The sequence below is a fragment of the Corvus moneduloides genome, chromosome 8 (genome assembly GCF_009650955.1).
Source record: "Corvus moneduloides isolate bCorMon1 chromosome 8, bCorMon1.pri, whole genome shotgun sequence".
In the NCBI taxonomy this organism is placed as follows: Eukaryota; Metazoa; Chordata; class Aves; order Passeriformes; family Corvidae; genus Corvus; species Corvus moneduloides.
In genome coordinates, this window is record NC_045483.1 from 18,352,538 (window position 1) to 18,368,056 (window position 15,519).

The following is a 15,519-nucleotide window of genomic DNA, read 5'->3' on the forward strand; positions in this document are numbered from 1 at the left end:
AGAGAGAACAAAAGTAAGAAAAACAGATGTATACCCTACCTAAGTCCTCTCATATTAAAAATAAAGAAATGCAACAGCTCAATTCAGATGTCCACAGGAGAAAAAATAAAACTGCATTGTGGCTTTTCCAGTAATATTTCTAATTTCTTTGATGCTAACTGTGGACTTTTAACTTTGTCTTTACATAGGTTTTGAGTATAGCTAAAAGAGATGCCTAGTAGTGCAAATATTTGACTAGAAGGACTGTCTTTGTTTCTTCAAGAGTGACAGCATGCTGTCTTCTGTTGTTATTAACTTAAGGAACATTTTCCCAATATTATCCATCAGTCCCAAACAGATTCTTGCATTCCATATGCCACAACAGTATACATTAGCTAAATTTTAAACAAGGTTTGAAAACTCAGACAGTGCAAACATGGCCTCCACAAATAATTACAAAGGTTGTACAAGTAGTACTCTTTTAAGAATCTATGCATTCCACTTTCTACTAGCTAACCTGCATTCATTTCACAGATAGACAGGTACAATCAAAACACTCTGAAGTTCTTTAAAGCAGACATTTTAAACTAGTTGATATTTAACTAATTAAAAATGTGCTACCTTAATTGGCATTTATCTCAAAAGAAATGTCAATTTAAAGACCCCTTTTCCAAAATACTGTCAAAAAACCCCCAAACCTCTGTTATAAAGAGTTAACTAAATACCAAAGCAGCTTCTCTCAGTATACTGTCAATTTTGTTAAAGGCTTCCTTCCCCAGCTGACAGTGGAGGCAGAACTGGACTATAGTAACTGCTCCTTAACACAAGGAAAAATCTGTATCCAGACTGTACTGGTAGGGGGAGGTCAGCTTACTGGAGGAAGACAAAAAGCCTAATTTCTTAGCAACATATGACACCAACTCTAGCTCTTTCTTCCCTATCCACCTTACCACTACATCTTTGGACTCTGCCACTTTCTCAACACTCTGTTCACAGATATACTTGCACATAGTTTTGGAATAAAAGTGCCCAACAACATATAATGACAAAACATCCTGTGAATTAGGATAGAGAAAATTTGTTGTGGACATGAAATCAGCCAAACACCTTTTTGAAAATCAGAAAACAAAGAACAAAGACACTAATTCATATAATCTTACATTTGCTCATAGCCAGCTGAGAAAAAACCCAGTATCTTGAGTTTATCCGCTAAAACTGTATTAAGATCTAGTGACACTGAACAGTGCAGGATTAGCTGGCACAGCTTAGTAGACAGAGCTCTTATTTGGTATCAGCATCAAGATAATGAAAGTTTAATACTTCACTATGGATAACTCCTCAGAAACAAATGCAGGAAGCACTGCTGCCCTCCCTCCAAGGTTTCCAGGTGAATGTTGACACCTTTCCATTAAAAGTCAGTATTTTGAATAGCCAAATCCAAGTGTTTAATTGCGTTTTCTTCCATTTCGGTAAACTTCATAGAATCAAAGAGTGAAACAAAGCAAGTATAGTTTAAGAAAAGGATCTTGAGAGACACTGTTCTCTGAGAAAATAATTCCTTTGTATTAACAGATTTTACACATATACCATACATAGTATTATAACCAAGCAAGTTTTATTGCCTTGAAGCTTCATAATTTGCTACATGTTCAAAACTTTAAAATATGCTTGCCAGTACGTCCAGGAAAACTTGTATTTACTAACCATTTTATAATTCATAATAGTATTTTAGTATACAGCAATATGTAAATAAAAGAAATCATTGTTTTATTTTTACTAATAATATGAGGAAGGAGCGAGAGGTATCCCAAAGTGAGGAAGGAGGAGTATCTCCACTTGTTAAATTATCATTCTTTACTCTGCAGCCCTACATGGCATTCATCAAAAATTACCAGTCTGCACTGTGACAGCAAGAGGTACAGTCTCTCTCTCCATTTTAAATGCGTGGTCTCCCAGCATAAAACAGATTTACTCAGCACTTCAGAAAACATGGAGCCAATTCTCAAAAAAGCCATTTCTTGCACATTTTGTGTGGTGAGTATGGGATGTAAAAAAGCCACTTGGATGTAATGCACTCAGATCAGCAAAGAGGTCTCAGAAACCATATATGCCTTATCCCTGCCTCCAACCCTTTGGAATTTCATCTGGCTATTACAGCTTCCTCAGACTGAACCAGCCCTGACATCCACCTCTTCCACACCCCTTGCCTCAGTGTCTCATAACTTCTACACAGTTTTGTCCATCAACCATGGAGCGTGTCAGCCTCTCATTTTACAACCAAGCTAACTTCCATCCCACTCAGCTCAGAACCAGTTGTGCTCCCCGTTTCTTCATCTCAACGAAAGCATCCTCAGAAATGCCTGGTCCTGCCCAGCTCTGTGAACACAGCTCACAGAAAAAGGCCAAATACTTATTTTTTCTATCTGTTAATTTACTGGTGATTAGTCTTATGAAGTCTAGCTTCAAAGATCCACAACACCAAAAATCCTATCTTTAAATATTAAAGCAAGTCTAAATTCAGAAACTGTCAGGCTTCTAAGATTCTTATACAATGTATGTGTGCCATGTCCTTCATTAAAACATGATTAAGCTATATCAGATAAACTCGCCTGTCTGAAATCTGACATTTTGTTCCATTTTTTCAGCAATTTTGCAGAAGCACATATGCAAAGAGAGGGAGGATGCAGACTCGAGATTTCTATTATTAAAGAGGAAACTAATAATACATTTGTCCCATTAACTGTCAACTTGCTGGAATGCTGTCAACTATCAGCAGGGGAAGAATCCCACAGAAAGCTTCAATTTCATCTCACACATCAACCATTGTGCCTTTCCTTGAAAATACTGTGCCTAAGCAAATTTCACTACATGGCAACCTTTTACTGGCAGCCTGCAGTCAGTCAAGATAAGGACATTTCAAAACTGGATTCTAATATATTCCTGTGTGGTTACTAACTCTTCATATTGCCAGAAGTACTATTTACCCAAGGAAGCACAACAAAAATGTAGGAACTGAACATAACACTATATCCAGAGTGAAATCCCCTAGTGGATCTGCAAGGCTGTGTGTAAGTTTTATTCTGAATTCACTAACAGCAACTACAATTCAACAGTTCTTCAGGAGACTTCAGGCGGCCAATAGCTTCCACTCATCAGTTCTGTGCAGCCTGATACAGCTGTAAAAACAAACACGGATGCACTGAACATGTAGCTCCATGAAAATGTATGTAGCATTTATCTATGAAAGTATCATGGCTAAAAAGCACGGACATTTATAAATTGTTCCACTAAGACCTCCTCCTCCACAAGTGAATAATACTTAGAATGAAGTTTGACCAAAAGTCTTCATCCAACTTTAAAACAAGCATATTTAAAACAGTAAAGAAACCATGTATAGCATTGTTCATACCCAAATATGCAAACATTTGCCATTTGCTTCTGCTTAAAGAAAGGCATGTACCTTTAGCATGTCTCAACAAGACTGTTCTTCATAAACTTGCTGACTTCAAGATATCTGTAAGACAGCATAATGCTGTATTTCAATACTAAATTTTGTCCCTAATACAGACAACATTCAATTTACTAATCAAGATACAGGACAGGACTGTACAGACAGTACATGTTAACATGTTTTTCCAGTACAGCCTAAATATATTGGAGAAACGGATGGGTTTGGGATAGAAGTGAATGGTGGGAAAGGGAGGAGCTAATTCTTTGCTCATACAGCTTTCAGTTTAAAAGCCCTACTGCAGGTGCATTAAAAACTTTAGAAATGGCCAGATTAAAAAAAAAAATCCAACAAAACACAAAAACTTGCAGTGCAAACTTATATAAACAACAGGAATGTATCTGGTAGACTTGTCTTTGCAGACTTCATAAACTGATTTCTTTAGAAGGCAGAGAGAGATGGCTTGATACTCATTCCAGACCTTGTTTCATTTAATGCTTTTTACACATACAACACCACTGGTCAGTGCAGTAAAGCAGCCTCCAGAGTAACAGAGCTTTAACTCTGAAGAGCACACTGCAAAGTGCAATGAACATAATGTGTTTGGACCAGAGCTGGCACCAGCGTGGCTCCATCGAGGTTCTCGGCTGTGCAGAGCTCATGGGACAGAGCCTTATCAGGCCTGTCCTCATTGTATCATTCTGGCTGAACTTGGGCAACCTCAAATTGTGCTTCTAAAAATCAGTCCAGGCTCATCTGCACTAGGACTCCAAGAAGTGTAGCTGAAACAACAGCCAATTAAAAACATGCCCACCTCATGGGCCCCTGAGTTAAGCACAGCAAGCTTATGTATCCACAATTAGAAATTAATTGCAAAACCACGTGCTTTCCCCAAGACATCTGCGTATTTACCTTCTGCACAGCAACACCATGAAATAACAATTTCTTGCCTATGACATCTGCTAGCCTTCACATCAGAGACCAAGACAGTGCTTTTGAAATTAGAAATTACTTAAAAACAACACATAATGATGCACAAGGTTACTTTGCTTAAGCAGTGACCTGAATGCATGCATTCCAGGCATACAGAGGAACAGAAATGGAACAGGTCTTGTGAAAGAAAGCTTCTCTCACTTTTAAATAAGAGCACAAAGTATTTTACAACCTCTTCTGCACTTTCCCATCACTAGAGATAGTGACAACGAACAGGAAAACTTCAAAGGTTGCATTAAAAACTGAAAAAAGTCATATATTTGAGGTGTCTCTTCTGTTCAGACAAAGAAATGGAACCCCAGAGATAATTTTCCCACTAGGGACATGGAAATAGAATAGGCCAGAACTTAAGGCCAACTTAAAGGGTGGAAAAGCATTTGCTCTGTACAGCTCAGTCTCTAAGACTGCTCTTAAGTGCTGGCTTATACCTTCATTAGACGACATGAAAATCCAGGATTCGTCCCATGCTATAATGCAGAATCCCTTACTCGAAGTATCCTTTTATATAAGAAATTATACATACTCAGGTTATTTCTACTGTGGTAAAGAAGTACAGCTGAGAAGATATTTTCATACCCCAGTATCTTGAAAAGCAGTAAAACCTAAGAAATGAGAAAAACCAAAGGTGGGAACAACCATCATTAACTACAAGTTTTGCATGAAATCAGACTTGGTTTTCATGTTCATGATTTCTAAAGCAATCCTCTCCTAACAAGCAAGCATCAAGTGGGCTAAGTCTTGGAAGAAAACTCTGGATGCTAAGCCAGCAAACAGTCTTTGGGACAAGACATGTCTGAGGTACAACACAAATACCAACTACCCGCAGTCTGTCTACATGTGCTGGCAGAACTGTTCCATAGTGAAAGATTACTACAGGAGCTGCTCAGAAGTAGGCCTGATGAAAAATGAAGACCATGACAGTCAAAGAGATGCAGAAATGGAAGGAAGCAATTTTAAAATAAAACAATTACATATATTAATGTATTAAATAATAATATAATCAACAGAAAATAACAACATAAACTACATATCAATAATGATTCAATAACTCCATTTAGAAGGCATCTAACACTATGAAAATGAATATTCTGTAGGAATCTGTGGTTGACCTAGAAAAATCCAACAGTTCTTCAAGTACATGGTAGTCTACTACTGAATGCAAAACAAACGGACAGTATATATAAAGCTCTTGCATTAATGTATTTTATTTCTTTGTGAAAATACAGTTCACACACAGCTGATTTGTATGCATCATGTGTTTTTGAATGCCTTGTCAAATTTTCAGCTGTCATGTTTAAAGGTTTCTGGACATCTGCTAAATGAACAGTGCAAACACAACCTAGTTTTCACATATGCTTCAAAGGCTCAAATTTAGAAAACAAAAGAATTGTTTCTAAAGGTAACTTCATTGCTCATTCAGTTAGTCTCAAAAGTAATTATGGTTTTAATTTTTTGTTTGTTCATGCTGGCCTTGAAACTGAATGTTGTATTTTGCAATACTTCCAGCTCTGTTAAATGTTAACGCAAATAAAGCATTTGGAAAAAGGAGTTAACATTAGCTGGGTGAAAACTGCAGCAAGGTATTATTAAACCATTACAAATGCCAAAGATGTCTGAAAAACCTGAAGCTTATTCTAAAATAAAATATTCTCACTGTTGACTCTAGGATTTGCATGGCTTTCAAATTAAAACCATCTGATCTGTGAAAGCATAAGCTGAACAACTTCCACACAGTTGCCTAAACTCCTCCTAATGCTGACAAGTGTTTAACGAGGCCTCCAGCTGATGCACAATGGCCATGGCAGTGCGTCTCCCCTCAGCTAATGCACACCCACATTACAGCAGAACTCTGCCTTGCTCACACCACTCACAGGACGAGCAGCAGAGTACAAATTGAAAGTCTACAGCTCTGATCTCAGGAACTATTTTCTGCTTGCAACTATGAAACAAAACCACAAATACACTGGAGCGATTCTCACACAGCTCCGGTATGAAGCACAGTGCAGGTACGTTTCTTAAAATAACAGTACATTTAAATGCATCTTTTGTCCACCAAGAAGTCAAACTTCACTAATTACAGATTCAGTAAAGCAAAGGCGGACACTAGATCTCAGTGTTCATCAAGAAAAGAAGTACTGAGGCAGGGGAAACCTGCATGAACAAAAGGGCACATTTAGATTTCTGTGTTATGAGTTGCCTACTGCTTTCAAGTTCAACAGAAAAGGGTAAGTCACTTCAGTTTGCCCGAAGACAAGAAATTTAAGGCACATTTAATTTTTTTAAACTTTAGGACTGTTGCATTTTTGTTATAGCCATTTTTATATGGAAAATTCAAAGCCAAGTACTTGATTTCCCAGAACCTGTTGAGTACTTAACAACGAACAGATGGCTTTCTCCACCAAAGATGATACTTGCAGAAAAGATTATAGAATTGGTATAGAAATATATATTTGGCTAAAAAGCAAAATACTTCTGAGTACACAATAACAATGAAACTTAAGAAAATGTAATATGGGCTGTTTGAATCAAGGAATTAACTTCACTAGTTCAGCAAACATTGCTGCCAGATTAATAAGTCACCTGGAAAGATTTAGAGCCCTCTGTGTTAAACTAACTCTGTTCTCAGTACAGTTTACAGGGAACAACTATATAGAGTCCTACATTAAAAAACAATGAACAAAATCCATTAATACTAATGTAACCTTTGCCACAGTCAATCTTGCAGTTTACAGGTTCATATAGTGACTAACAGCATGCTCCAGCTGGATCACATGATGACTTCTTCTAGTCATCTAGGAAACCAGATATAGTTTTCTTCATATATATCTGCCATCTCACCTTATTAAGATAGTTACTGTAATTTGAGGAGTCTACTAGAAGGGGAGGACATACAGGGAAATAAACCACCCCCTTCTCCACTCCAGAAGTCTTCAGGCCAGTATTCATCTTATTACAGTTTCCATGAAGATCATCTGTTAGAAGGCAAGTGCAATGGACTGAACTTAATTATGCATTACAAAAGTCACCTGGAGGCCCATCAATAAAAAGGAGGTGCCTACCACTTAAACAGCACAGGTTCACAGTGTTTGATAATCTGATTTTAATCTTCACAACTGATGCCTTTCCCCAAATACCAGTTCTGTTTGGAACAGACAAATAATCCTATTACCTTACATAGAGGGAGCTTTCTTGCAATGCTTAGCTCCCGATATAAGTATATAAAAACATAAAGGGCCTCAAGAGTCACAAGGTACTTAAGAGTTTTCACCCTGATTAGTAGTGACTGCAGAGTTTTTCCACAACCTGAATCAAAGCAGAAATAAATATTTAAAATTTACCAAGGATAACACGAAGACAAAAGCAACAACAAAGTAGAGCCTGAATTAGTAGCAGAACATTTGGGTGGGTTTTAACCTCATCTATAAAACACACAATGAGGATGATGCAGGAGGTCAGAATCCAAATGCCCTGAGGCTGAACTGAGGATGTTCTAGGGAAACACCAGAGCTACTGACTGATAAATGCTACTCAATTTCTCAAAAATTCTTCAACAGACTCCATGCCCAGCCCTCTATTTTTTCCTCTTGCAAAAACAGGTGAACTTTTACTTTTTACACTGTTGTAGCAGAATTTGAGGGGCAGGAAAGGAGAAACATTCTTCATAAAAAAACAACCAGCAACTTTTCTTTTTTATCTAAATTACATTTAACGAGCTTCCTACATTTTAGATCTTCCCCACCCTAATATTTATGTACTTTATAAACTACAATGGAAGGGGGCAGAATGTGTCCATAAAATTTCATGCATACTGAAAGCCAGCTTCCAGCTTAGGGACAGACTAGGAGTCATTAAAAGAAAATAAACATATATGCAAAAAAAGGATAGCAAATGCAGTTTTTTCATCTTAATCAAATGGACCTGCTGCTTCTTTCAGTCACTTCAGTCAGTGGGTGATACCCATGGAAGGGCCATGCCAGCAGCTACAGCACCTGGGTAGAGCACAGGTAAAGAGCCTGATCTCCAACCACCACTAACACCGGGAGCTTCCTTGTTTGCTTTGAAGGGAGGGACGGGAGAGGGGAGTTATTACTGGCAGCCAGGCAAGGATCTCTCCAGGAAAAAGGAACATACCTATTTCCCAAGCAGAGCTTCCAGCAGCAGCTGCTGGCTAATGCAGCCCCTTGAGTTTTCCCTTTTCATGCTGTTACTCATCCTCTCTTGAAAAAGCCAATTGCACTGACACTGAGGACAGACATGTTCTGCGATGTCACTGAAGCAGGGATGCCCCAGGGATTATATTCACAGAGTTAGTCATACAGACAGCAACTTGAACCTGGCATTTTCTCTAGCGCTTCCCTTGTCAGATTCATCTGACTGATACCATAGCATCTAACCAAAAGTAGATGTTTCCACTAAAGAGTGCACTATTTTGGGAACCTCACCCCAAATGGTTTCAAAACTCACAATAAAAGGTTAATAACAAAATCAGGAATGAGTTCAAATAGCTAATTTTAGACATCATGGTTTTTGCACCAGTGCTGGAATTCCTGCATCAAATTACATTCAAATACTAGGCAGCCTTAAATAGCCATCACTCACAGGTGCAGTCACCAGTGCCAAAATATAAACAGCTGAACCTGAAATTAGGGAAACCTGGAGACAGGGATTTTTGTATTAGGCAACAAGAACTTGAGCTTTTCCACTTCCATGTCTCAAGTACCTCCACAAACAGTCTGATATAGAGTCAGAAGTAACTAATGATCCAGAGGCTGTTTAACTGTAAGGAAAGACCTGCGACAGGCAGCAATAAAATTAAGACTGTAACTAGCAGAATACCGATAGCGTCTATAGAGAGGTAGTGTAAGATCACATGCAAACATGCAGAAAGTCACAAGAAACAATTCCTGTTCTTAAACACTGCTCCAGGTGAGCCATTTCCTAGGACTGCTGGGGCAGCTGGGATGGACAGAACCCACAAAGCTCCAACAGCAATTTCACACACTGCTCCCCATGGAGCACAGGCAGAGTCAGCACGTCCGCATCACATTTCCCTCAGAAGCTCAAAGCAAGCATTTATGCAAACCAAGTACAACATACCAGTATTTTCTCATCCTGACTCCTGAACGAGGGTCAGCAGCACCAAATTAAAATGCTGAACCTGCACTCACAGCTACTGAGTACCCTCTATATAAAAATCAGTATTAAAGCACATTTCTAAAGCAAATTATCCTATTGTGAAACATCTCTTGCAAAACACCTAAAATAAGACAATCAGTATCATTTCTGGTACCACTAAAACATTTGTTTTGTCTAATATCAAATTCAATTCATCTGAGAACTGAATTCTTTAATCAGATAAAACACATCACACACCTTGCACTAGCAGGAAAATGAAGAACCAAGTAACAAATGCACCCACAGTAAATTACTCACAAACAACCTAAGTTTTACAGTGATTCTCTTTTCAAAACAGACATTTTTTTGCTTTTTATCAGTAAACTTCCTATTGACAGGATTTCACTTAATCCACTTTCCTCCTTTTGCACCTCGATTTCTCTATGCTGACATTGTCCCATAATGCCATTAGTCTATAAATTACAGCCCTTCTACTATCAAAAAAAAAAAAAAAAAAGCATATAATAGTTATGCATCACGAGTTAAGGCATTGTTTGTTAATGGCACAGAGACAATAAAAGAGATTGCCATAAAGCACAGGAAAAAAGCCACATGGCTTTCTGTTTGTCACATGGTTTTCTGTTTCTGTTTATCTTACACACACAAGCATTACCTAAACCAGTCAGGTAACTGATTCACTTCTGGCACTTTGAGCTACCCAGTTTTATCTCTCTTTTACAACTGTGACTAAAGCAGCTGGTCACAGAAGAAATTATCCAAACTTTTGGCTTAGGGCCTGCTTGCCAACTAGGCAAAACACACACTACAGCCACCAGCAGCTCTAACTTCATCCCATGGGAAGTAAAAAAAAATTAAGATTCAGAAAACAGAAAAATGAGGAGTCAAAATATAGAGACTTCCAGTAGCCTGAAGGCAAGGAAAGAAAGATGCATAAGTGAATGCATGATATCAGCTCCATGAAAAGGTGAAAATTTGTGCTTGCTTATCTAACATTCCTTCAGTCATCCCCCTCTCCTCTAAGCAAGCAGGAGAGTCTGCCAGTTTGTGACAGGGAAATGAAACCTTACATTTCTTCATCACCTGGAATTATTACACACTGGGTGCTATCCAGATTTCCAGGTTTCTGCAATACTTTAAAGGTACATAATCTAAACGTGAAGCTACCTCTAGACAAAGACATCAACATAAACATTTAAACCTCCTGAAGAGTGCACTAAGAGTTATGATGCTGAAGACTTACCTAAAACTTTATCTGAGGCTTTCAAGTTGATTTCAGTGATGGACACAGTCCTGGTAATCCAAATCAGCAGCAAGTAAGACAGCAGCACATACAACCTGCCAGCGCTTCTCACGGTCAACTCCTACAACACAGCTGCTCTGGAATACCAGTGCACCCTCTCTGGAAAACCCTCACCTGTGGCCAACAGCACTTAACTAATTCTCACCAAGTCACAGATCACTTCTAATCTAGTTTACTACAGTGTTACTCTGCTGCAACATGGTATTCTGTATTACATGTTTTCCCAGGGGCTGTATTTTGTGATAAGGCTACATGTGACACAAACCTTAACATAGGAGGCTGTACAGTGACACAATGTATTTGTAATGGAATACACTGCAGAGTTCCTCTGTTCTTAAATATTCTTGTTTTATCAAGTCATTAGACATCAGCAGAGATTCTTTTAGAAAAGTATCTTCCATTCCCTTTAAAACAGGTTTTAGATTCAAATGCCAGGAGGCTGTAAATGAGGCAGACAGGCTGCAGCATGCAATACTAAGCAGCCTGTAAACTGGCTTTTCTAATGATGAAGATTCTCATCCTACCTTTCCTCTCACTTTTTTTTATGGACTACTGAACTGTGACTTTAATTAACCATGAAGAAATTTATTAGGTAGCATTTTTCTAGAACAAGCATTATCAGGATGAGTACTGCTATATCTACAGAAAAAACATCACTCTGCAAACCCTGCTGTGCTACACATTTGATAGGAGAGCATCTCCACAGCTTCTTCAGTGCAATGTCATATGAAGCTCCACTACAGATAGTTCCATGATGAATCCTACTATCACAATATAAGTAGTAACATTTACTGTCTTCCAGGTCAGTTTTGCCACAGAAATCATAAACTACAATGGCTTCAACAAAAGAAAACTTGTGTAACTCTCTACTTCGGCAAAGAAGCTGTTATGACAACAGATTAGAAGACTATTCTTAGCAAAACTCTCCTTTTCAGAAATAATAGGATAAGACAAGGATCTTCCAATTCCTTAATCCTTTTTCAAATAAAAGTTTATAGAAAAGAATGGTAAATAGGGAGAAAATCAAGGTACACATTTTTTAAAAAGCTTAAGATATTCAGGTTTTTTGCAGGGCACTATTTGTCAACTTAATTTGTTTTGGGTTTTTTAATAATGCTCTTAAAATCTCAAATCAGTGGAAATTCAGCAAAGCAAGAGTTCAACAAGCTGTTCTATTTTAAGCACCCAATTTAACTGTCAGAAGTGCAATCTGAATGCCTGCTGCTGGATCCAGAAAACAGGTTTAATCATAATCATCCCTAAATGATGACTGGAACTACTTGCATTCTAGGGAATGCCATTCCAGACTGCTCTATGTACCTTCCTTTTGGCAGAATCATGTGTCAGGGCCCATTCAACTTACTCAGGTACTTGAAAAAGCTTAACCATAAACTAACCTGAAATGCACAAGAAAAGAATAAATTACTAATCTGGCCACAACACTGTTTCAGCTGACTACCTAAGGGACCACTAATTCCAACCATTCCACAAAGGTCTGTCTGCCTATGGTAGCTCTCTGCCCATCCAATGACAATGGCAAAGCAACAAACAGGCAAACCATCAGCAATGTAAACCAGTAAATACGACTCAGAGTGCTTCAATGAGATCCATGTAAGTTTAGAAGCAAAATCCCATTCCATGATGGGAAATGCTTGTTCTTCAACCTCTTCTTGCAGGGGAAGGCAAAGCATATAAAAGCTAATTGTTTCAGTAAAAGAAACAAATCAAATGGTTCTCTAATTGTTTTAAAGGACAACACCAAACAAAAGATACCAAGTGACCTAAAATAGTAATTAAATATCAGTGATCAAGAGGACAATAGCTATAGAACATTAGAGGAAGGAAGGAGTTGCATAACAGCTGGGAAAAAAGTTTTCAGAACATTTTAAAACTACATTACTTTTAACTTTAAATCCCAGCTACAAAAACTTAGAATCCAATTATGAATGTGCTACTTTTGTTAATTCATGCATTTATCTGTGAAATACAAGCAGATTAATGTGCTATGAAATCCTGTCTAAAGTATTTGGCATAAAATACTTCTGTAATAAAAGCTTTAGAATGCAACAAAAAACTCCAACACATGACAACTTCAGCACTAAGAATTCCTTCAGAGATACCTATTGTAACACAATACAATACTTTGCACAATTATTTTTTGGGAGTGGGGTGGGAAGGAAGGCAACACATTTCAAAATAAAGCAACTACTTTCTAGGTAGTTTGTAGGAAACTACACCAATAATTACTAATAGCAATAGCCTGTTCTATTGCCCCATTTCTCTTAGACCTCAGTAGCGCCTGATGCTCTGCCCTACTGTATGCGGTTTGCATGGCTGGGTCCTGGTAGCGGGGGAAGTACAGGGGTGACTTCTCGGAGAAGCTGCCAGAAGCTCCCTCCGTGTCCAGTGGAGCCAACATCAGCTGGCTCCAAGACAGACATGCTGCTGGCCAAGGCTGGGCTGATCAGGAATGATGGGAACACCTCTGAGATAGCAGATTGTACTGGGTCTGGCTGAGCTGGAGCTCATTTTCCCACAGCAGCTCTCACAGTGCTGGGCTTTGCCCTGAGAGCTAGAAAGGGGCTGACAGCACACCAGGGTTTTGGCTATTACTGAGCAGAGCTGGCACAGCATCAGCGCTGTCTCTCCAACACTGCCCCCATCAAGGGGCAGGAGTGGGCAAGATCCTGGGAGGGGACACAACCAGGCCAGCTGACCCAAATTAACAACAGGGATATTCCATAACATATGACAGAAGTTCCCGAAAATAGGAAGAGTTTGAGAATTCCCATTCTTTGAATAAGAATACTACCCTTCAGAAGCACTGCTGTGCACTGTACACTAGCACTGCTGGATATGCATACAAAGAGTTGTGATGAGAAATCTTCTGAAGAAAACTAAAAAACAATTTCATATAAACTAAAATAGGGGGAGAATAAAGTAGCCCTCGTCACATCAAGGCTTTCTGATTTTCCCACAATGCCATGCTATTAACAAAACCTTTTTATGTCCAATATAATCCTGTTATAAACTGAACCGTCTTTTTTCTTCCACCATCTTGATATTTAAGTGGTACAAGAACCTTGCAATGCTTTTTTGAAAGCAGCAAGAGGAACCCTGTCTATTGTTCAACAAAGATGAGTTTTCCACTGCTGGAACTGTGCAAATAAAAGTCAACCACTGCTGGAAGGCTTTGCTACTCATTAAATGAGCCACTGCCACGCACAAGGAGCTCCCTATTACTGTGTGTCTCCCAAGCATTCGCTTTTTGGCATGAAATGAAACAAGTGAACCTAGCCTACACCTTTCTAATAAACCTTTTTAGGTTATGATTTTACTACTCTTCCTTAAGGTGGCCAGGATGTTTGTCATCATCCAAAACACAATAATCCAGAATTTACCAAGATTTATGCTGGTTGGCACATCAACCATGGCATTCACTTTTACTGTTTCCATAGTAAAATGTAACATTAGGACTACATCTTCAAAACTATGTACTTTTACACCCATGGTACTGCAAGTACGCATTGTGACTCGTACTTACTCCAACATCATCTTAGGTGCTAAAGCTACTAAAGAATACATTGAGGATTCTCAAGGATGTGCCATCCCTAACACCAGATTTCCTACACAGTTCTCTCAAGAGTCACATATGAGCAGCTGTATTCATACATTAAAACACCTACAGATTCATACCAGGACAGCTGCTTTGTTAAGATACAAAACACTCACTCTGGGTTGTAACTGTCTGTACTGCTCACCTCACTTATCACTAAGATCTCTGGTTGGTTTTACTAAATAAACGAATACGTAAAAACTTGTAGAAACAAATGAGGTGCAGGACAACATCTTCTCAAGGCAGCACAAGCATTAAAGAGATTTATGCATCTGCCAAAGCCCTTTTTCCTTCTCCCAGCTGCCATTTGTCCTAACACTCCTCTGCAGTCATGCACTGCTACTGTGACCAACTGGAACTCGGAGCTGGTTTGCACCATGAAGCCACTCGCCGGGATAAATAACCACACTCCAGCTAAGGAACCATCACCCATCCAGCAGATCAAAGCCCTGCAGCAGCAGCTGCCACCAACATGTTCCTCCAATACAGAAAGCAAGACCTGGACTAACTTCAGTGGGCTACCAGGCTGCTGACTGCCAGCTGTTTCTTTGGAGATGGGTTTCTGTTTATCACAGGCACGACAGATACCATAACCCTTTTTTTTCCTGACCTTTATGCTAGCCTGCAAGCACTTCTGGCCTAGTCAGCTGGAAAGTTCAATGCAGGGCAGCAAAATCAATATTGCCACTGGCAGACTCAAACGAAGATGCTTATCACATCTCATTACTTTTCCCTTCACAACTTCTAACACAGTTCTGAGCAACCTGGTTTACTTAAATCACTGTGCCTTTGTTTTGCCAACTTCCTCAAGTTACTTGGAAAACAGAAGTTTTAAAATCTATAAACAGTAGAACTATAATATGGCTTGAAAGCAACCTCTGGAGATCATCTACCTGCTCAAAACAAGTAGAACTTCAAATTTGTATTCCTCTCAGGCTTCTCTGGACCTTGTCAAGTCGAAAGTCTCTAGGATGACGATTCCATGGCCCCTCTGGGCTCTTGATACAAGAGAGGGACAGACTGCTACACCAAGACATTCATTCCCTT

General features: G+C 38.9%; 1 protein-coding gene across 5 annotated transcripts in view; it reads right to left on the reverse strand.

The window, feature by feature from the left end:
• Positions 1-15,519, reverse strand: part of MAPK8 (mitogen-activated protein kinase 8) — a 182,595-nt gene that overhangs the window by 24,969 nt on the left and 142,107 nt on the right. The window contains exon 1 of one of the 5 annotated variants that reach the window (XM_032116223.1): positions 3,440-3,463. The exons of the other annotated variants lie outside the window; for them this stretch is intronic. The gene's annotated coding sequence lies outside the window, so the exon portion shown is untranslated. Of the gene's footprint in view, positions 1-3,439; positions 3,464-15,519 lie in introns of those variants that run through there. 5 annotated transcript variants of the gene reach the window in all.